Genomic DNA, 23,256 nt, shown 5'->3' with positions numbered 1-23,256 from the left:
TGCACAAAGCCCTGACCTCAACCCCATCGAACACCTTTGGGATGAATTGGAACACCTACTGCGAGCCAGACCTCATCGCCCAACATCAGTGCCCGACTTCCCGAATGCTCTTGTGGCTGGATGGAAGCAAATCCCCACAGCAATGTTCCAACATCTAGTGGAATACCTTCCCAGAAGAGTGGAGGCTGTTATAGCAGCAAAGGGGGGGGGGGACCAACTCCATATTAATGCCCATGATTTTGGAATGGGATTTTGGACGAGCAGGTGTCCACATACTTTTGGCTATGTGGTGTATTTTCACCCATGGTATTTAGATCTTTCCTTCCTAGTACTGGAATAACAATGTGGTATTCCAAAGCTCCATTGCTTTCTCAATCAGTTTGATTACTTGGTGGTTGATCTTGTACAATTGCATGCATTTTATCATCCATAAATGTGGGGTACTATCAAAAGCATTTTTGTAGTGTCTCCATTCTGTGGACAATTTGGTTCTCATTTTATTGCAGTTTTTTTTGAGGATGGCCTTGGTTAGTTGTAGGTGGTTTATCGATCGTACCATTCTCTCTTACATCCCTTCTGTTCTGCCTCTCGGCCTCCTTCTTGTGTTCGGTGTCGGTACATAATTTCTGTGATGATTCCCTTTAGAAGTTTGCATGTGGTTGGGAGACATGTTATCTGTCTATACATGTGAGTTAGTTGGGTTTCTTCAGATTTTGGGATGAGGAAGGTGCTACCCTTTGTGAGTCACTCAACCTCACCGCTTCCTCTTGGATAGGTTCATTGAATGCTCGAGTGTAATGATTGTGGAGTGTATCTCATTGCCATAGCCAGAAGTTTGGAATTCCATCTTGGCCTGGGCTTTTATAGTTTGGTGATTTTACGATTTTTTTTTTCTTTATCAACTATCACTGGGTAGGTCGACCATGGATGGACCAGATACCGAAACCCTCCGCCCGACTCGGGATTTTCAGACATTAGTATTTTTAGACACCCTATTATATGGCCTTTCAATATCCACTTGTCTGCAAAAAATATTGTTGGATTAAACAAAAATACCCCATATGAAATATTCCACATTTTACACATACAAATTCCACATTTTACGCCACAAAAATACTGAAGGAAAAATGAAAGTGGGTGATGAATTTTACCCCCAGATATATTTTGTAAAAATATAAGCACAATGAATGATATTCATTTTAAACTACATGTTCACGATGCCCAAAATAACAAACAGCATCACAATCTAACATTTGGTCAGATATTTATATGCCCAAGATTTACTATCCAGTGCTATAAATTGTACAATGCAATGGAGTACACAACACTTGAGCAAATGTAACATTATAATTTCCTCAATTTTTGTTTGCAAATAACACTGCAAAATATGTGTACACAATAGCGAGAATTGCTTTGCAATACATGACCCTTCCGGTCCCAATGCGTGGTCAGGAGATAAAAATTTGTTTGCCTTTAACGCATACTCCAGCCAATACTGGAACCGAAATGAAGAAGAAGAAACCCTATCACTCACTGTGTTTGGGTCTATTTGGCAAAATAAAAGGAAAAGCTATTTTCATTCACTGATATATTTTCTAGACTAGAAACCAATAAAGACAACGAGGATAACAAACCGGAGATAAAAATTAGTTTGCTTTAACGCACGCTCGAGCTAATACCGGAACCAAAATGAAGAAGAAGAACCTCTCTAACCCACTGTGTTTCATTCGTTTCGAGACTTTGCCTATTACATATAAAAAAGTCAAGAAAAATAGCAATCAGAGATTGCAGACTCTCACCATGACTTATTTTGTGTGGCATTTAAATCGTTTTATGTGGTGTATTTTGTGTGGCATTTGTGTACTGGTGTATTACGTAATTAAAAAAAAGACAAATTAGAACTGCCACTTTATAATTGCTGGCAGTGATGACCACAACGTCCTGCTTTGATGCAATCCCGTTTTGATTGGACACCTGACCCTGACCCATGACAATTTTTTATTTTTATTATTATAATTCAATTGAATTTAGAATGAGATTAAAATAAATTCAATTCAAATCAAATGGAAGACCAAATAGGTACAGTCCTGCATTGGAGTAATCAGAAGGAATTCAAACAAGCAAAAAGCAAGGATGAAGCCATCATGAGGAACCTGGATAGGATTCACATTTCTGCTGCTGCTCTGCTACCCTCAAACCCATCCAGGCACAGCCAAGTGAGCCTTATTAAAAAAAAAAAAAATATATATATATAAATATATATATATATATATATATATATATATATATATATATATATATATATATATATATACTGTATATCAAAAATATCAAAAGAACCCAGATCAAAAAATTTAATAATTCTGAATGCCAGACTATGTGTCCGATCAAGTTGAAATTTAAAACATATATCTGGCATCTCTACTCGATCATAATTGTGAAGTTTCAAGTCGATTGATTAAGCTGTTCCAGAGAAAACACTATTTAATATTTTTCTTTAATCCAATATGGCTGCCAAACCATGTGACCTATGACATCATATGTGTGAACCTTTTATTCCTCATGGATAGGCGGTCATACCTGTAAAGTTTCGCCTCGATCTGTGCAGCCACTTCAGAGAAGAACTTTTTTTAAACAATATGGCTGCAGAATCACATGACTGATGGCATCACCAATTTTTTTTTTGGTGGACCATTTTATCCCGAGATGACCCTCAAAAATTTTCATACTGATCAGATGTAGCGTTCTACATATGCAATTATGATGTCATAAAGAAGGCACCTAGATGTCATACAATCGCACTCATTTCCTATGAGGAGTACTTACTATGTGCAAAGTTTCACTTTTTTCCTTGGTGTGGTTTCAGAGTTACAGAGGTTCAAAGTTTTTCGGTTTTTCCAACATGGCTGCCACACCACGTAACCTATGGCATCATAATTATCATTAAAACCTTCTACATGAGTAGTCACTCCTATTGTGAAAATTTTGTCTCAATCCAACAAGCGGTTGTGGAGAAAAACACTAAAGTTCTGTGAGGACAAACAAACAGACAGCCAAACAAACCAGTCGGCGACATGGGTGGTTGCGACATAATTGCATACTAGTCATACAGTTTTTGACGGATCGGGCTAAAATTTTTGACAAAGAGGTTGATTATAGTGCGCATAAAAGCCTGGAAGCCCATTTTTGATTTTCGAAAAAATAATTTTTTTATGATTTTTCAAACATTTCAAATTCCTGTTGCTAGGCAACGGTGGTGTCCATAGCAACGGTGCTCAAAAGCATAGAACTAGATCCTGGAATGAACCTACTTGTCAAGTTTCATCAAAATCGGTTGACTCCTCTGGCCTCCAGAGCTGTCCATTACATACAAACAAACAAACAAAAAAACTAGAACGGGCATTCAGTAGAGCGCATACCTTCGCCAACGCTACATCCTCCCCCCCCCCAGAAACCGTTGATTGTGAGGGTATTTAATCCCATACCACATCTGCCATCTCATATGTGTTATGATGGCTTAAAAACATTAAATTTCCTGCTGTTTGACACTGATTCACGTACATTGTACAATTTCTGTATGAACTCCCTGACCTTTTTGGGTGTTGGTGTCAAGTCAATCTGATGGCAACTGGTCACATTATAAGATATTATTTTCTGGCATTTTAGGGGCATTTAGCACACACGAGTTTCTGTTTTTCTAAATAAGTTATTTATTGTGAACAAACAAACATTCATTGTACAAAAATGACGATTTTGACCTTTTCATGACCTCGACCTTGGCCTTTGTACTCTTAATTTTGTAATTGGTATTAGAGTGTGGGGAAAAGAACAGTCAACATTTTGGTGTTGGTTTCATGCAAATCGGATAAGAATTGACCGTGTTATGACTAAAACCGCACATTTTGCAATGTCGTGACCTCCCCTGACCATTGACTCCCAACCGCTAATAAGGGTTATTACGTCATTGTCATGTCACATATCACAAGATGGGGCATTGAATTCTGAACATTTTGGCATTAGTTGCATGCAAATTGGATACAAATTGACCGCGCTATGGTAAAAAGACGATTTTGACCTTTTCATGACCTTGACCTTGACCTTTGACCCGATCGCTCCCAAAATCTAATCAAATGGTCCTCGGATAATAACCAATCATCCCACCAAATTTGCTTTGATTCAGTTCAATACTTTTGGAGTTATGCTAATAACAAACAAACAAACAAACAAACACACATATTCACAAATAAATAAATAAATAAATACACAGCGATCAAAACATAACCTTCGCAACAAAGTTTGCGAAGGTAAAAATGACGGTAAATAGACACCCAATTTTTGAAGGACTACCATTTGAAAAATAAAACCTAAATCAAAAATCGGCTCGAGTAAAATTTTCTAAATATCTCGAAGTGTTTAATTCCAAAGTCTCGTTTCTCCACATTGAAAACTGCTGGACAAGTATTGAAAATACCGTATGCGGTTTTTCGGCCGCTGCATAGCAACGGGTGGTTGCTTAGCAACGAAACTCAAACACGCACACTCCCAGCCCATATGGCACCTGTTTGCCAAGTTTCATCGAAATCGGTTTGCTGGTTTGCGCTGTGGAGCCTCGCATTGCGCGCGCGCGCGCGCACACACACACACACACACACACACACACACACACACACACACACACACACACACACACACACACACACACACACACACACACACACACACACACACACACACACACACACACACACACACACACACACACACACGGCAAACCCGACAATAAGGGTACTCTAGCGACCACCCAATGAATCCAAATGCAATACCCTCTCCTTTGGTGATGGTAATAACCCGATGTACATACATGAAGCAAAAATATGCATACATATGGCTTATGTGTATATACTGTATAATACATCATGGTTACATACCTGGTATCATTCCAATTGCACTGGGCCATAGACTAACACCCAGGCCAAATGCCTGAGGCCTGCCAATCTGTGCTGCTTCATGCAATGGTGGCACATGATTTTATTCGGGGTTGAGTCAGGCCAGCTGTCCAGCCAATGGCTGGAAGGCAGTGGGATGGAGTCAGGGCAGGTGGACATTTTCTCTTTCACTCTGAAAAATTGACAAAACATCCTGAAGGTAAAACTTGTTCCATAACTTATCATAATAAAGCCGTGCACCAAGTTTCAGTTGAATATGTTGAAGGGTATGGGAGAAAAGTGTGAAAAAATACAGGTGGAATGGACAGACAGATGGACGGACAGATGAAGAGCAAACCTATAGTCCCCTATGGTGAAACTGGTAGTCGACTCATTACATTTAACACCAATGTACATGTTTTCATATCACAATCAAAACAAGGACTGTCTCTCCTGCCTGTCAGGTGCGCCAGCACCAAAGGACATCGAACAAGTTCTCATTGTGGCTGACGAAGTGAGAAAGGAAGCTTACAGCACATTTGTTCAAGACCAATTGGTTAACAGAACAAAGAGTTTCAATGCACCGATCAAACAGCTTAATCTCCAGACATTCTCAAATATAGTCAAATCAGCAAAGGTCATGGGACCATCCAATAAGTCAAAGCAAATCATAGCTCAAGGAATCGTATTTTGTCAACTTGTCCTTGCCCTGCAACATAACATCAGTATGGAGCTCAGGTTCTAAGCTTCCCATTGGGTCCTGTACCTTGGGCACTGGCTACTGCTGATGGAGTCACTGTGAGGACAGACAAGTCCAAGTTGATGCATTTTTGGAAGGTGATTCACACACAATACAAAGACCCACTCAAGGCCCCACAAGCTACATCATTGATGGCAAGGCTTTGCTGCATGCATATGCAGCCCGACCAAACAGATTTCGAGAGCTTGTAGAGAGTGTTTGAACAGCCTTCTAACGTACAGCATGTTGACTTATTGACAGACCCCTATCTCCCTTTGTTAATGAAGAGAATTAAGAGAGCAAGAAGGGGTTCTTCAAAAAAACACACTTGATTAAAGGAGCCCTGACAAGGTTTTTTTTTTTTTAGTACACATTGTCGAGGTTTGTATGAGAACTAACACACAACACACAACAAGAGGGGCAGGAGACAAGAGAGGTGGGGAGAGGGAAGGACAAAACAGTGGGGAACAGAGACATTCAGCGATGGTCCCAAGAGATTGGAAGACATTCCTGTCAAATGATCAAATCAAGCAGCGCTTCACCAGTTTCCTACTAGATGAGGGCAAGAAGGACAAGTATGCCTCAAAACTTCTTGGCAAGAAGGTTCTGTTGTCTGTGAAAAGAATTGCATCTGGCTGAGAAGTACCAATGATCAAGGAACCATGTCAGAGGAGGTTGAAAATCTAAATTGTACACAATAACAAGAGCAAACAGACACGAAGATCATCCTTCATTGTCTACACATTGTCATTCATTCAACATACTCTGATGAGCCAAAACATTATGACCACTGACAGGTGAAGTGAATAACATTGATTATCTTGTTTAAATGGCACCTGCTAAGGGATGGGATATATGAGACAGCAAGTGAACAGTCAGTTCTTGAAGGTGATGTGTTGGATGCAGGAGAAATGGGCAGGAGTAAAGACCTGAGTGACTTTGACAGGGGCCAAATTGTTATGGCCAGACAACTGGGTCAGAGCATCTCTGAAACGGCAAGGCTTGTGGGGTGCTCTCGGTCAGCAGTGGTAAGTACCTACCGACAGTGGTCCGAGGAGGGACAAACCAAAAACCAGCGACAGGGTGTTGGGTGCTGATGTGGATTTTTTTAACCCACCTTGTTGTGATCGTTGTCCTCCTGAAGGATTCTAATTGGTCGATTGTGGAATCCTATTTGACTTCAGACAGAGTTTAACGTTTGTCCGATTTGATTATAAAATCCTACAAAAACCCTATCGACACTGATAAAACTGATGTCCACACAAGTCCTTCCTTGTGAAACAATTTATTTCCTAATTATACACCATACACTTCTCACCCTTGTACAATGAACTTAAGAATCCCCATTGATTGCAATATTATTTGGTTCTATTTCATTTATTCTTACTTTAGTTAACAGTTAGACCAACCCGATTCAATTCACTTCTACATTACATCAGAGAGTTTTATTCTAACTTGGTACTTGGTCAGTTCCAAGGCGTACGAACCACTGAGAAACTATACTTCCTCACGTGCTCGTACTCCAAACTTTTAGATTTCAAAGCATTTTATACTTCCATGAGCGAGAGGTTGGGGGATATTCACCCAGACTGTAGACGTGTCTTTTAGACGAAAAGCCACTTCGTACATTTTCTAAGCAAAGGTTCATTTATCAGCTCGGTCACTCTGCTCCAGAACAACACGTTTCTTATCATTTAGGGCAAAAGTCTTTTGGCCAGAAATGACAGCCAATTCAATTTGCAGCATAAAAGTTACATTTCTGAAACTCCATTTGTTACAATTTAAAATACATTAATATAAATTTTTCCCCCACAGTGCCCAAGGCTCATCGATGCGCGAGGGCAACGAAGGCTATCCCGTCTGGTCCGAACCAACAAAAGGTCTACTGTGGCACGTCACAGAAAATTTCAATGGTGGTCATGGGAGGAATGTGTCATAATACACAGTGCATCGCATCCTGCTGCATATGGGGCTGTATAGCCGCAGACCACTCAGAGTGCCCATGATGACCCCTGTCCACCATAAAAAGCGCTTACAATGGGCACGCGAGCATCAGAACTGGACCTTGGAGCAGTGGAAGAAGGTCGCCTGGTCCGATGAGTCCCGTTTTCTTTTAGATCACGTGGATAGCTGTGTACATGTGCACTGTTTACCTGGGGAAGTAATGGCACCAGGATGCACTGTGGGAAGACGACAAGTTTGTGGAGGGAATGTGATGCTCTGGGCAATGTTCTGCTGGGAAATCCTGGGTCCGGCTATTCATGTGGACGTCAATTTGACACGTGTCACCTACCTATGTGACACGTGTCACATGTCAGATCGTTGCAGACCAGGTACACTCCTTCATGACAATGGTATTTCCTGATGGCAGTGGCCTCTTTCAGCAGGATAATGCACCCTACCACACTGCACACATTGTTCGGGAATGGTTTGAGGAACATGATGAAGTGTTGACGGTGTTGCCCTGGGCTCCAAATTCCCAAGATCTCAATCTAATTGAGCATCTGTGGGATGTGCTGGACCGACAAGTCGATCCACAGTGGCTCCACCTCACAACTTACAGGACTTGAAGGATCTGCTGCTAATGTTTTGGTGCCAGATACCACAGGACACCTTCAGGGGTCTTGTGGAGTCCATGCCTCAGCGGGTCGGTGCTGTTTTGGCGGCACATGGAGGTTCAACAGCATATTAGGCAGGTGGTCATCATGTTTTGGCTCATCAGTGTATGATGCCTTATAGATGTGCAAAGTGTTATCAAAGATGTGGGAAAGGAGATGTGCTTGGCACTCTCTGCAGTAAATGCCTTTAGTGGCTACGATACAAACAACACCGTTGTACGCAAGGGAAAACTGACACCTCTGACGACCCTCAGGCAACATCAAGACTTCCTTGGCATTTTCCTAGCACTTGGAAGATCAGCTGAAATTGAGAATTACATATTTGAGAAGCTGGAACATTTCACATGCCTACTCTACAGAGACCCAGACATGAATGACATCAACACGTTGCAGCATGAAAAATTTATGGAACAGTTCAGTGCCAAACCAGGGGTGCTGCTGTCAAGCTACAATGGAGTTGACATGAGCCTTCTTCCACCCTGCAGAGATTTCCTGAGGATGTATTGAAGAGAGCAAATTACCAAGCTCTTATCTGGTTTCAGGTAGATCAAGCAGTCGCAAACATTCCTCAACCAGATCGAAATGGCCAGGACATAGCAGAATGTAAAACTGGAGTTCAAGTGGATGGAGGATTCTTTCATACCACAAGAGCTTGAGGAAGTACTAATGGAGGATTATTGTGTCGTTTTAAAGAAGTCAACCTTGCTGAACATTGTTGTTGTGTCGGTTTAAAGAAGTGAACTTTCTTCCTGAACATTGAAAGATGTAAACCTTCTTTCTGTCTGAACATTGTTGTTGTGTCAGTTTAAAGAAGTGAACTTTCTTCCTGAACATTGAAAGATGTAAACCTTCTTTCTTCCTGAACATTGTTGTTGTGTCGGTTTAAAGAAGTGAACTTTCTTCCTGAACATTGAAAGATGTAAACCTTCTTTTTCCTGAACATTGTTGTTGTGTCGGTTTAAAGATGTAAACCTTCTTGCTGACCATTGTTGCTGTGTTCCCAGCAAACAATTTCACATTGTCACAATGTTGTAGAAAACTTAAACTTGCGGTATAAGCGGTGTGTGTTTGCTGGGTTGCTGTAATTATTTTAAACTAAACGAGAGTTTCTCTTTTTCTCTTACTCAAACTCCCTTAAATTAGCTCTTTTTTGCATTACGTTTATATCAAGCGACATGTAATCCTGTATACAGGGTGTAGATAAAGTAAGCATCCAATTCAGTGGCTTAATGATTTTCAAAATAACCCCTGAAATGCTCCAAAATATGCTCCGCAATGGTGCTGACAGATTCGAGCTCTGTGGAGATACTGATGGTGCCCATGTAGAATCGCCTGCTTAAGTATTCATTAGACGTATCCCTTCTATTGCATTATGTTTCAATTTTACCCATCAAACCCCATTTCACTGCAATTTATACTTTATAAACACCCTGCATCTTATCGTATCTGCACATACAATTTTTTACCTGAACTCAATACATCGGTGTATTGTATTAATTTACAAGTATTATGTCAACCTAAGGCAAATTATTTTAGTACATTGCAGCCACATTTCCATATTCTCATTCAATGACCATCCTTTTGGCTTTCATACATCCACTATGGTTATGCAATTGAAATGTGCTACTTTATATGCCAATAATGTAATCATGTTAAAATATCACAACCACAGTAGCGACATATAGACTATATAAGACAGAGATGGCTGTCCGTTCGTCTGTTCATGGTTTACGCTGATTGGCTCTGTGAGGCTTGATGCAATGTGATTGGCTCCTGGCAAGATTGAATAATGTATTGTATCGGCTTATTAAAAGCTGATATCCAAAATCTGATTCCATATTTGAAGATTGGAACTCTTGGCTGAAATATATTTGCTCAATATGGAGTGAAATCGGATTTATTTTTTTTAGGAAAGAGATTTTTTCCTAACCCAATGTAATGAAATAATAGGCTCTGCGGGACATGAGGTAAAATAGCTCCAAAATTCATTTTTTCACTCTTTTAAAGGTAATTATATGGCATGCCTGATTATATTTTACACCGCCCAGGGACATCAGTAGCGATCTTTTTGGATTCAGATTCTACATTTTGTGTCAACTTTGTTGCTCCCGTGAACGTCATTGTCTGTTCTGTGTTCTTGCTCTTCCATGAGCCTCGGTGATGTATAAAACAATAAAACATCCAGCACTCTTTTGTTATGCATATTCCTCATGTTCATGTCTCTCGAGTAGGAACTTCAAAAGCTTTGACTCTTTTTGCTCCAAATTAAAGAACACGAAATGTTGTTTACCAAGAAATCTTGCATTAATACTTTCAAAGGCTGCATATTGACTTGCTATCATACCATATGACTGTCAAACACAACAGCCAAGAGAAGTGAGCGTGAACATCCAGAAACCTGAGAACTTGAACAAGCATAAGTTACAGCACAAAGGCAAAAGAGACTGTCAAAACAAGCCTATGGATCTCATGAGCATGTCCAGAAAAAGTTTTGAATGTCAGTGGGAAGTGGAAAGGAAAGGTGTTGGTAGTGATAGGACTTTAAATGCCCATTCATATTTCCCGTCACGGGTGGGGTAGAAGGAGGAGGGAAGGGAAGTGGTGTGGTGGGAGGGAAGGGAGGAGAGAGGTTAGAGTGGGAGACTGGGAGTCCGAAGGGAGGGGAATTGGTGGGAGAAGGGATCCGGCATTACCCAGCAACACCGGGTACCTTTGCTTGTAATATTATGTACAGATCTCATAGTTAAATATGGCATTGTATTAGAATGACTTCTCTATCCCAAAATACATTCCTCGTTTTCATTGTGATATAAAAACATGCACATTGGTGTAAAGTGTTGTGTACACATATTTTGCAGGATCATTTGCAAACAAAAATTGAGGAAATTATAAAGTTACATTTGCTCAAGTGTTGTTCACTCTATTGCAGTACAACATTTTAAAGGAGGAATATATAAAATTTCTGGTGAAAATCTCAAATTGATTGTAAATTTTGAGCATATCGAAGCAAATGTTCGATTTTGATGCTGTTTGTTGTTTTGGGAATCGTGAACATAGAGTTCAAAACGAATATCGTTCATTGTCCTTATTCTTTTGTAAAATATATCTGGGGGTCAAATTCATCACCCACTTTCATTTCCCCTCATATCAGTATTTTTGTGGCATAAAACGTGCAATATGGCCCGTATTTCACATAAAGTTTGTTTTTTAATTCATTAATTTTTTTTTGCAGACAAGCTGATATTGAAAGGACATATAATAGGGTGTCTAAAAATACTGCTCTCCGAATATTCTGGGAGGGGGGGGGGTGGGGGGAGGGTTTCAGTATCTGGCCCATGGTCTAGGGGGTATTTCAGTTCGATGTTGTTTTTTTCATTTTTCAAAGTGTTGGATCCATTCTCCTGGATCCTCATAAATTCCTTTCAAGAAATCTTCAAGTTTATCTTTCTCTGTTTAGTTTAATAAAAACCCTCAAAAGGTGTGTGTGTGTGTGTGTTTTTGTGTGTGTGTGTGTTTGTGTGTGTGTGTGTGTGTTTTATCCACTGCTTGCTTGTATTAACAGGAAATGGTAGGAACTATATATCTCTCATCCACAGATATTTCTCGTATTCCAATGTTCTCATGAGTCCGATTTACATCCATGAACACAATTATGATTAACCATTTTGAAATTGCCACTCTTTAATTTAAATGCTGAAAATTATATTAAAAAGACTGTATTACGGAGCTTGCCCCAGCAACGGCAGGCTAAAAGTGCCCGCACCAGCAGAAGTGAGTTGCTGAAAATGCACCCACAGCGCATACACGCTCGGCCTCGTCAGCATTCATACGTCACATTGAAACCCCCTTATTATCCCTCTGCCGTGTCTATCTCAGGGTATAAACAAAGAAACATGCAATAAGTTTACTTTCTTACAGACTTAATTTTTGTTACACCTGACAACTATTTCATAGACATTCAAAGCACAGAAATGAACGTTCAAATTAGTCACATCATAGGTGTGAAGTTTGCTGTTTACCTCATTCTGCAGGGACAAAACTGTGTCCACATCTAGAATCACGCTCATGGGGTATAAAGACAGGACGTGATCTTTAACTTGCATCAGCAACAACCAATAGAATGAGGGATAAAATCACTTACAGCCTTTGACCTTGCACTCTGTTCCTTTAAAGGATATTGAGTGCAACAGCTGGTGCTTTGTCGAGAGTGGGCTGAAAGAATCTGGTCCAAAACTTCACCCATATCGTTTAAAACGAATATCGTTCATTGTGCTTCACCACAGCTGCATGAGTCCAGCGAAGCTTTCAATGCCTGAAATACTGCACCCAGCATGCAACGGTGGCCGTTTCAGGAATATTCAGTGTGGGAATAGTTCGCTGCCAGGAACAAACTACTTACATGGTATTCCGAGTTTTTCCAGCTCTCATATCCAAATGCTATTGATATACTGGGCTCGCAGGATGTCCTACAGGTATGTGCACTTGCCTCTGTGCTGTCTAACCTGGGTTCAAATCTTTCTTGGCCCAGCTATAAACTGTCATCCTGGTGTTTTACAATCAGGGCGATACATCATGTACGTTGTCTCGCGGATCAGCATAAAACTGGGTGTCGCGTCTGCCAGCAATAGTTGGTGAACATTAAAAATCACATGGTGTCCGTGAAGCTATCGCCAACACCCTGGCCAAATTCAATATCCCTGCTCTAACCTGCACCAGGGGGAACTGCACCAGCAGCATAGCTGCACCCCTACAATAACTGGTGCTAACCTGCAGCCATGTGATGCATATGAACGATGACTACAGACATGCTGCATAGAGTTGGTGAACTTTCAAGATTTTTATTTTGAAGTCCAAGAGTTTAGTTTCTTGGATTGGATTCATCTTACAATCTACCCAAAGTAGGATGTCACACTTTGTGTTGCAATATCCTATCTGCAAAGCACCAGTGAAACAGTTTATCGTCGGGTCAGGTATTGAACCCAGATGAGACAACTCAGAGAAAAGTGTGCTACCTCTGTACCATCCTATGTGAAGGTGAGTTCCTCATACAAGTAAAATATTTATATTGCGACAGCAGACTGAAATGTTATTGCCACACTTTACATGAACCTCTTACTTACCTCCACCACCGAAGGTGGAAAGAGATTATGTTTACACCCATGTCTGTCTGTTTGTTTGTTTGTTTGTGAACAAAATATCTCAACAAGTTAAAGATGGATATGGATGAAATTTGGTGGAGAGCTTGGGTATGTGACAAGGAAGAATTGATTCGATTTTGGTGAAGATTCGAATTCGGATCCGGATCCGAGAAGTTTTTTAAATGATTCTTCACCATTGAGCGACAGGGCTAAAAACGATATATAGGATTATATCTGAAAAAAAGTTATGCACAGATTCAGATGAAACTTGGTGGATGAGAGGCTTAGGTGACAAGAACAAACCGATTAAATTTTACTTCAGGTTCGAATCCAGATCTGGCCTAGCAGTGGGATACAAAACATAAACTAATCAGGCTGGCAGAGGTATGCGCTCCATCGAGTGTCCTTGTAGTTTTTATTTTTATTCCAATCCTCTGTCATTTGAAGTTTCTTTTTAATCTGTCCTGGTAATGGTTTTAGAAACTGAAACTTTGTTCATGCTCAAAGAAGAAGCTTCAGAGTAAGTCATCCCACTTTCTAACAGCAGAAACTATCAGGCCTACACAAAATAGCACCACAACATTAGCATAGCATATTAGCATTCACATTGAATGCTAAATGAATTATATTCTGCTGTGCTGTAATGTTACCTTGTCACAAGACTTACTAACTCATTATCACTGACTTTGAAGTTAACCTGGGTGTTGTGTGTTTATAGCTTTGATTAAATGTAGGCACATTTTGTCTGTAAGCGTAATCATCTCGTAGTACAATGTAAGACAACCAGCCTAGGTAAAACACCTACATCCACAAATGTTTGTCGGTTAAATATCTGCTGCCATCTGTTGGACCACTATGACCAAAGTCTGTTATCAGCTGCACAAGGAGACACCAAAGAGGATGCAATAGGCCATTTGGCCCACCATGCCTGCACTGCATCCAAACTTTGTTAACTTAAAAATGAATTAACTTTCTACTATGTAGTAACTATATTCTTGCCATTTTCTTTAGACTTAAAATTCCTCAGCCCCCACCCTCCTCTCCCTCTCCCTGGTGCTCTGCCTGATGTAAGGTTTTAGTGCTGTCAAAGCAGCTCCACAGCACAGTCAACGAAGCACACTGGGTGCTTTGCTTTGTTTTCCCAGTGATAGCACAGTAATTTGTAATTTACTAGCAGGGCACGCGTCTTCGACAGGTTCGTGGATGTCTCATCTCAAATGAGCAATTTTTTGGAGTGTGTATTGGTAGACACGGGAATTCAACATAAATTGATGATGTGGACTGTGACACATGGTATATATTTACCTTATAGACAATGGCGGTCCGTTCAGAAGGAGAACTATCGTTGATGATTAAAAATATGGCGTGCATAGTTTGATACTTGGAAAATCCAAATACACAATAGTTGCCAAGGAAACAGAAATTTGGTTTGTAAGTTTAAAGATTTGACCGATCAAGTTGCTTACATTACATGTTTTTCATGGCATTGACCATGACCTTTGACTAATTTTGACCAGATTTTATACACATATATAACACATCTATCTATAATTCCAGCAATCTGTGTGTGTGTGTGTGTGTGTGTGTGTGTGTGTGTGTGTGTGTGTGTGTGTGTCTGGCTGTGTGTCGGTGTGTCTGCGACCGCTGTTTCTCGACAACCACTGATCCGATCTCATTGAAACTTGCCAGGTATATTGCTGGGGCCCTGTGGATGTGCCTTTTCAAGGTTTGATATTAATCGGACAAGTGGTTCCCAAGTTATGGCCATTTATTTACCAAACCAATAACAGGACACGGTGATATGACGTCACGATTGACGTCACAATTCCTCTTTTTTCTTTTTCTTTTTGTGCATACGGCCACGCACGTACGGGCATGCGAGAGCGAAGGAACGGCCTGTGTGGTTGTTGTTTGTGGCACGTGGTTTAAAAGTTTTTTGTTTTTTTTGCACGCACGGCCATGCACATACGGCACGCATGTACGGGCACGCACTACGGGCACGCGAGAGCAAAGGAACAGCATGTGTGGTTGTTGTTTCTGGCACGCAGTTTGAAAGTTTTTATTTTTTATTTTTTCACGTACAGCCACGCACGTACGGGCATGCACGTACGGGCCCACACTAGTATGTACAAATAAGCTGTGTAAGCTTCAATCTGATATCTTGATAAATTCCTGAGGTTTGGTAAGAATATAACTACAAACTAGAAGTGCACTCTTTGATGTTGTGTTGTCACCAAATATGCCTCCGCCCACATTATTACATCATTATACATCCTTGTACCAAGATCGATTTAAATCCCTGAACCCAGATTCAATATATTAAATAATTCTGGCTACCACACCATGTGACCTATTAATTATTCGTGAACAACCTGGTATCCCCAAGACTTGGGGTACATGTGGGTGAAGTTTCCCCTCGATCTGTCAAGTTGTTCTGGAGAAGATTATTTTTTTTACAGGTTTTTGGGCAAATCCATGATGGCTGCAAAACCATGTGACCTATGACGTCATAGTAGAGAACTTTTTGTTCCTCATGAAAAAGTGATCATTCCTGTAAAGCAGTGGTTCCCAACCTTTTTCTGATCGAGTACCACTTGGAGGTCCCATACCGTCGCCGCGTACCACCTGGTTCCAGAAAAACTCAATTCGATAAGATATCAATTTATTCACAAGTAGAACACACACATGAACTAACTGTCAACAAAGAACAAAATTTGATGTGAGGGCTGCATCTGTTTCTTCTCCAACAGCTGGTCGATGCGGGGCATAACTTTGCTCACAGCACATCGGAAATCATGCCCAGGCACAGCAAGACGGTTCCAGCTCTTTGACTTGACGGTCATCATGGCTGAGAACCCCTGCTCGCACTCCTACGTAGAGGGGAAAATCAGTAGCTGGGGAACAGCGTGACGGGCTAGTGTCGGGACGAGGAGGCCATGGTCACCCAGAAGTTCATAGGAGAGCATTCCTTGTGCTTCGTCTTTGCTGTGTGTCAGGGTTCCCAGATGTATCAGGCCAAATCATTTTTTTTTAAAGGTTGAGCCCGAAAGTGCTCGCGAACCACCTGGAAGGCCCTCGCGTACCACAGGTTGGGAACCACTGCTGTAAAGTTTCGCCTCAATCCATTCAGCCGTTTTGGAGAAGATTTTTGAAGGTTTTTACATCCAAATCAACATGGCTGCCGAACCACATGAGTGATGACGTCATCAATTATTTCCCCCCATACAATTTAGCCCGAGATGACCCTCAAAATTTTTCATACTGATTGGATAAAGTGTTCAACGTATGCAATTATCACATCATAACGAAGCCACCTGTGACATCATCAAACTGGAAGAGTACTTGGTAGAGCGCATTCCTCCGCCACGCAATGCCTGATCCACGAGAACATATTGGCCCATTATATTTTAGAAATTTCATGCTGTACAGTCCTACATCGTTTATGGCCCCGCCTCTCAATGGTGAAGAATCACTTTAACAATTAAATAATTCTCGTATCCAGATCCGGATTCAGAGCTTCACCAAGATTGAAGCAATTTCTCCTTGTCACACATCCAACGTGTCCAAGTTTCGTCTGAATGCGTCCACAATTTTTGAGATACCGTGCTATATATCGGTTTAGCCCGATCTCTCAATGGTGAAGAATCACTGAAAAAAATTATCAGATCCTGATCCAGATTCGGATCTTCACTAAAATTGAATCAATTCTTCCGTGTCACAGACCCAACCTGTCCACCAAGTTTAGTCCAAATCCGTCCACAACTTTTTGAGATATCCTGTCAACAAACAGACAAATGAAATTGCCTGTTGAGCAAGGAATTGCCGGAATAACTTTGTCATATCTCCATGATCTCTGAAAAAACAAAAACCTGGAAATCAATTTGGTTGTTACAAGTCGATAGTGCTACTGTTTAATGAGTTATAGCACTTAGTTTGGTCATGATCATAACTTGGAAGTCAATCGGACTTGAAATGGCGTTTTTATCGCAATTTGAAAGTTTTTACCCGATCCCCCTGACATTCGACCCCCGACAGCTAAGAAGGGTGTTGGTGTGGCACCCCAATGAGACATATGGTTGGATGCAGTATTGGAAGATGCACATTTTGGATTTGGTTTGAAGTCGATACGACCATTTTAGCGGACATTATTGCGAAAATAAGAATTTCGGTTTTTCGGTAACCTTGACCTTGACCTTTGACCTAGATTCACCAAAAACGACAAGTGTGTAAGTTGGACCATGCCTGACGTCTGTACCCAGTTTGATCATGATCGTTGAAACGGTGTGGCTGCTACAGGGTAAACAAACACACAAACAAGCAGACACACAGACAGACACACAGAATGACACACATAACCGACCAACATAATTGCCGAAATTAGAAAGATTCCGGCAATTAACAAGAAGAAGATGTCGTGTCGAGCACGATGCTTGCAAAATCCGTAAAACAAATTTGACCTCAAAAATAATTGGTGATTGTAGTCAGTAAGCAGATATGCAACTCCTCTTCAAATTTCAATTGAATCAGATGAAAATTCACAATTTTAGATATTTGGCCTATTTTGACCATTTGGTATATGTTGACCTCAAAAATAATTGGTGGTTGAATTCATTGACCGGAAATATAATCCTCAAATTTCAAGTCAATGGGATGAAAATTGAGAATTTCAGAAATCTCACCTTAGTTGTTGACCTTGGGTCTATGTTGACCTTTTGGTCAATTTTGACCTATTAAAACAATTGGCTGGTTTAATTCAGTGACCTGCAATATAAATTCTTTTCAAATTTCAAGTCAATCGGATGAAAATTGAGGATTTTAGAAATCCCACCTAAGTTGTTGACCTTGGGCCTATGTTGACCTTTTGATCTCAAAAGCAATAGGCTTCTTCCTTTTGACAAACTCCACCGTGTGCTGAAGTTTCTTGAAGATCGGTTTAAAATTGTGACCTGTAGGTGACAGACAGACAGACAGATGCCACATGACTTATGACGTCATAATTATCATTACAACATTCTACATGAGTAGTCACATCTATCGTGAAAATTTTGTGTCAATCGGATAAGCGATTGCAGAGAAAGGAGAGAAAATTAGCATGGATGGACCGACATACGGACGGACGGACAACCTAAAAACAATGCCACCGGCTACTTCATCAGTGGAGGCTAAAAATAACAATTGATTATAATGGGGTGAAATTGTTGTCATTGACAGGCCTACACAAAATAGCAAGACAGGGACATCATTTTCTCTTTGCCACGTGGGTCTTTTTCATACCACGAGGCACTTTTCTTTTCTCCGTGAGACTTTTTCCATCACACGTGGGTCTTTTCGCAATGCTACCAACCAAGATAAAAACGACAGAGAATATTAATGAATTAATTATATTTTGCACCCTTTTGGCTTGGTACTGAGGCGGTTTACCAATGGGGAGATTTTTGATTATGACTGATGACTCTCAAGTGTTACAGCAGAAGGTCTTCAGATAGAAGGTCTTTGGGGTATAAGGGTTCTAATGTGGTCTATAGGATCTGCAGTCTTAGGGACCTTAAAAGGGTCTTGGGGTCCTGAAAGGGGTTTCATGGTCTGAAGGGTCTTTGGGTTGTAAAGGTTCTAAAGGGTATTAGGAGTCTAAAAGATCTTTAGTCTTGTCTTTAGTCTTGGGGTCTTGTCAGTCTTTAGGAGTCTCAAACGGTCTTAGAGGTATTAAGGGTCTTTGGGGGTTTTAAGGGTATTCAGGGTCTTCAAGGGCCTAAGGTGGTCCCACGAGTCTTGGGGTCTTTAACAGTCTTGGAGGTCACAAGGGTCTTAAAGGTCCCATGACACCCAAAAGTACTGAAATTGCATATATACAGGGTGTCCCAAAAAAATATACAACTTTTCATCTGCAAAGAGGATGGTCATAACATATATTTTTTAAAAAGATATATGGCTGGATAGAAAGCTGAAAGGTTGAAGTTTATTGTACCAATGTCAAAATTGCCACTAAAATTTAAATTTTGGAATAGAATCGTCGTTTTCTTTTAGACCACATGTTCGACGTAGGCTCCACGTTGTCTGATCACTGCCTGCAAACGCGTTGTCATGTTCTCCACACTTTGGGAAACGTTTCCTGAGGAATGTTCTGGATTTCTTGGTGGATGTTTTCCTTCAGCTGATCAAGAGTCTGAGGCCTAGGGTTTCCTTAGATCCTGTCCTTGAGATACCCCCACAAGAAGAAGTCTGGAGGAGTAAGGTCAGGGGAATACAGTGGCCACTCAACGTCTTCGTAGAGGGAGAGAAAGCGGCCCTGAAAATGTTGGTTGAGAAAACGCCTTGTTTCCCTGGCTGTATGGGGCGGTGCCCCATCCTGCTGGAACCACTGGGTTCTCATCTGGATCAGCTTGTTTCTCCTACGGGCCTGAGTACGTAGCTCAGGCAGATAGAATTCCTGAATCATTTCGCTATAGTTCCTCTGGTTTACCATGCAAGTGCGTCCCTGGTCATCTTCAAAGAAGTATTGATCAATTATCCAATACCAACCAACCGCCACCCACATGGTGACTTTGAGAACAGATCGAGGTACCAGTTCAGTTGATGCATTACCAGGATTTTCAGTTCCCCAGTCCCGAAAGTTTTGCTAGTTTACCTCCCCGGACAAGTGAGCATGGCATTCGTCCGTCATGTGAAGTTTTTTGAGGAAGTCTACATCTTCCTCCAACTTTCCTGAGAACCAATTTGCAAAGTCTAGTCGTTTGCGTTTCTGTTGATCAGTAAGCACCGTTTCCATTTGATTTTTGTATGGAAATGCATGAATGTCTTGGCGAATGATCCTATGAACGGCGCTCTTTTGAATGTTTGTCTCGGCAGAAAGTCGTCAAATCGATTTTTTTGGACTCTGAACGACCGCCTGTCTCACCATTTCCACATTTTCTTCACTACGACCTGTCTTCTTCCGACCACAGTGACCCTTGTGAAGGTCACAGATGGTTCCCACATTGGTAAACTTTGCGATGGTGCACTTTATTGTCCGAAAGTTTGGTGCATGGTGCAAGTGGATACCGAAATGTCTCGAGTAAAGACGTTGCACCTGTACGACACTTTTCGTCTGGTGCCAAAGTTCAACAATTTTCGTCCGTTGTTGTACGGTCAGTCGTGGCATTTTTCTGGCACTTGCTTGGTATCAAAATAAACTTCAGGGTCTCTGCAACAAGAAATGAAGCATTAATGACAAAATTACTGCTTTTTTAGGATCAAACGAAGCATTTTAAAAGTTGCATATTTTTGGGGGACAACCTATATATGTCCCATAGCAGTTTTTCATCGTGATTTCAGATCTGACAATGTTTTTTTCACAATACTCGTTCTGTAAAATGTAACCGGGCGTAGTGGAGTGCGCCTGTAATATGGCTACTCGGAGGCTTGGGTTGGAGGATCGCTTGAGGACGGGAGCTCTGCACTGGGCTGCGCTATGAGAGGGTGTAGGGCAGCCCAGAATCATGGCGAAACCCAATCCTTATCCCTGTGTCGTAAGTGGTGACCAGGGTTGCGTCAGGAAGGGCATCCGGGGTAAAACCTATGCCAAATCAGTATGCGGATCATAACGGATGATCAGCTGTGGCGACCCCTAACGGGAGCAGCCGAAAGACAAACAACAACAACAACGTTCTGTAAAATGTAAAATTAAAAAAAAAACCTCTTCGGGAACGCCCCTAAAAATTCTGCCGAAATCTACTGAAAGGGGCGTAACCCACATGACGTCATCTGCAGAATAACAAAGGCTGCACGTAATTTACTCGGGTTGGTGTTCTACGTGATTCTATTAGCTTCCTGTGTGTTTCCACATTTGATTGGTCGACTCAAACGCTTCGTTCATTTCTGCTTTAAAAAAAAATCAAACATTTGGTTTTGAATAATGGATGACAAGGGACTTTGATTTGTCTGGTAGCGACAATGAGTGTGAGAGAAATGAAGGATTTTGGTCTGAATCAGATGGAGAATTGTCGGATAACGTAGTCACGGGAGGTGAAGTTCAGCCAGCTGGAAACGGAATACGGCCTTACCAGTTCGAGCCCGAAGCAGGACAAGCAGAGGAAAATGGCGATGAAATTCCCGGCATTCATGATGATCGGGTGGACATCGAAGGAAGACTTGGCAATAACAACTGGTTAGACTAAATCCTATTCGTAATTCAAGCTGTTAGGGTTAGGGTCATCCCGGCTCTGAGGAACATTAAAGGCCTACGGGACCAGTTCTCCCTGTTCTTTTCTGGGGTTTTTGCATGGAAGTCTGTGGCGCCTTGTCCATTAAGTAGTGAATTGTTATAATTGCATGTAAATCATAGATAGATCGGCTGTAGGTCTTTTTGCTTGCGTCTTGTCCCCTACCCCCATTCATTGCCATTCATTGCTTGCATACATGTATGAATAAATGTCCTCATTGTTTGAATATTCACCTGCTCGTTGCGTCCCTTCCTCCATTGAACTGCCATAATTGCGTTCGGAATAATAACTGGTTTTTAATTGCCGATAAGATAATCGGGTCCGACGGGGCTTGGCGATATAAAACCGCTCGGCAATCGCAAACGGAGCGAGCTGCTTAAAGCTGCTCGTGTCCGTACGGGTCCCGTTGAGGTTTAAATCCCCGGCATTTCTGTCTGCGTGAATAATTAGGTAAATCGACAATTCGGCGATCAACCCTGTCGCGTGTGGACAGAAGAGTTGGCTGATTTATGGTGTGCTTAACAACACCCGTAGCTGGGTTTCGGCGTTGATCCGAAAAGCTGCGACTGGATTGCTACGTTCAGTGGGCACGCGCGGCCGTAATTGGCTAAAAGCGGTCGCCCATATGCCGGAGTGGCGAGAATCCATAACAGTATTTTACTTGTATGTCCCTGTAAGTTTCTTTTTTAATGGAAAGGTTCAACAGTCACATTTTATATTTTGTGGACATGGCATAGCCCTTTATTGTGCATATCTGTATTGGATTTGTACACGACTACGACAAGGTAGTAAAGGGATAAATAATTGCCTCATGATTGTTGTGCATACACGGCTCAGAAGCAGAATTTCTTTTCGGCGAAACAATCACAGGAATTAAGACGATCAGTGAGATAGCAAACACATGTGCACAATGCATTTGTACGTACTTTATACGGCGCGCGACATCTAATCAATCCACTCTGTGCAAGCCACGTTCTGGAGATGACGTGAACGGTCACGTGACCTGCGGTTCGCTGAAGTCAACTTTTTTGAGAGGCCGGGCATAGCAAGTTGTGAAAAGTACTCGAAATGTTCGAAATATTGGTCTAATTATCCCATTTTTTTATTTTAAAAAAGAAACGGGTGATTTCTTCACGAAGAAGGTCAAGTTAATATATAAATATCCAGAAAGTTTTGAGTGTCATGGGACCTTTAAAGGTCTCAAGAGCCTTATGGGTGTTAGGGGGTCTTCCAAGATATTAGGGGTCTTAAAGGGTCTTGGGGTTATAAAGGGTCTAAGGGGTCTTCAGGTTCGAAGTTGTCTTGAGGGTATTAATGGTCTTAAAGGGTCTTAGGGTTACAAAGGGTCTTAAGGGTGTTGGATTATTGAGGGTCGTTGGGGTCTTAAAGGGTATTGGGGATCATAAAGGTCTATCTAAAGGGTATTGGACGGTCTTAAGGATCTTTGTGAGTTATTGGGGGTCTTCAGGGTCTTAATGCTCTAAAATGGTCTTTGGGTATTATAAGGGGTCTTTGGGGGTGTCAAGTGGTCTGAAGGTATAGAGTGGTCTGGCACTCGCATGTGCGCACGCACAGACGGACACTCGGAGGCACGCACGGCTCCTTTTATAAACATAGATCTCGGGTGTTGGCATCACC

General features: G+C 41.4%; 1 long non-coding RNA gene across 1 annotated transcript in view; it reads left to right on the top strand.

Annotated features, from left to right (window-relative positions):
• Positions 1-21,823, top strand: part of LOC147013690 (uncharacterized) — a 53,785-nt gene extending 31,962 nt beyond the window's left edge. The window contains exon 3 of the long non-coding RNA XR_015050480.1: positions 21,389-21,823. This is a non-coding gene — a long non-coding RNA (uncharacterized LOC147013690). The remainder of the gene's footprint in view (positions 1-21,388) is intronic.
• The last annotated feature ends 1,433 nt before the right edge of the window (positions 21,824-23,256 follow it).

This window comes from Eptatretus burgeri, chromosome 13, assembly GCF_056783735.1.
Source record: "Eptatretus burgeri isolate ZD-2024b chromosome 13, Ebu_testis_v1, whole genome shotgun sequence".
Lineage (NCBI taxonomy): Eukaryota > Metazoa > Chordata > Myxini > Myxiniformes > Myxinidae > Eptatretus > Eptatretus burgeri.
Note: the sequence above shows the minus strand (reverse complement) of the source record. Positions and strands in the feature narration are given on the sequence as shown.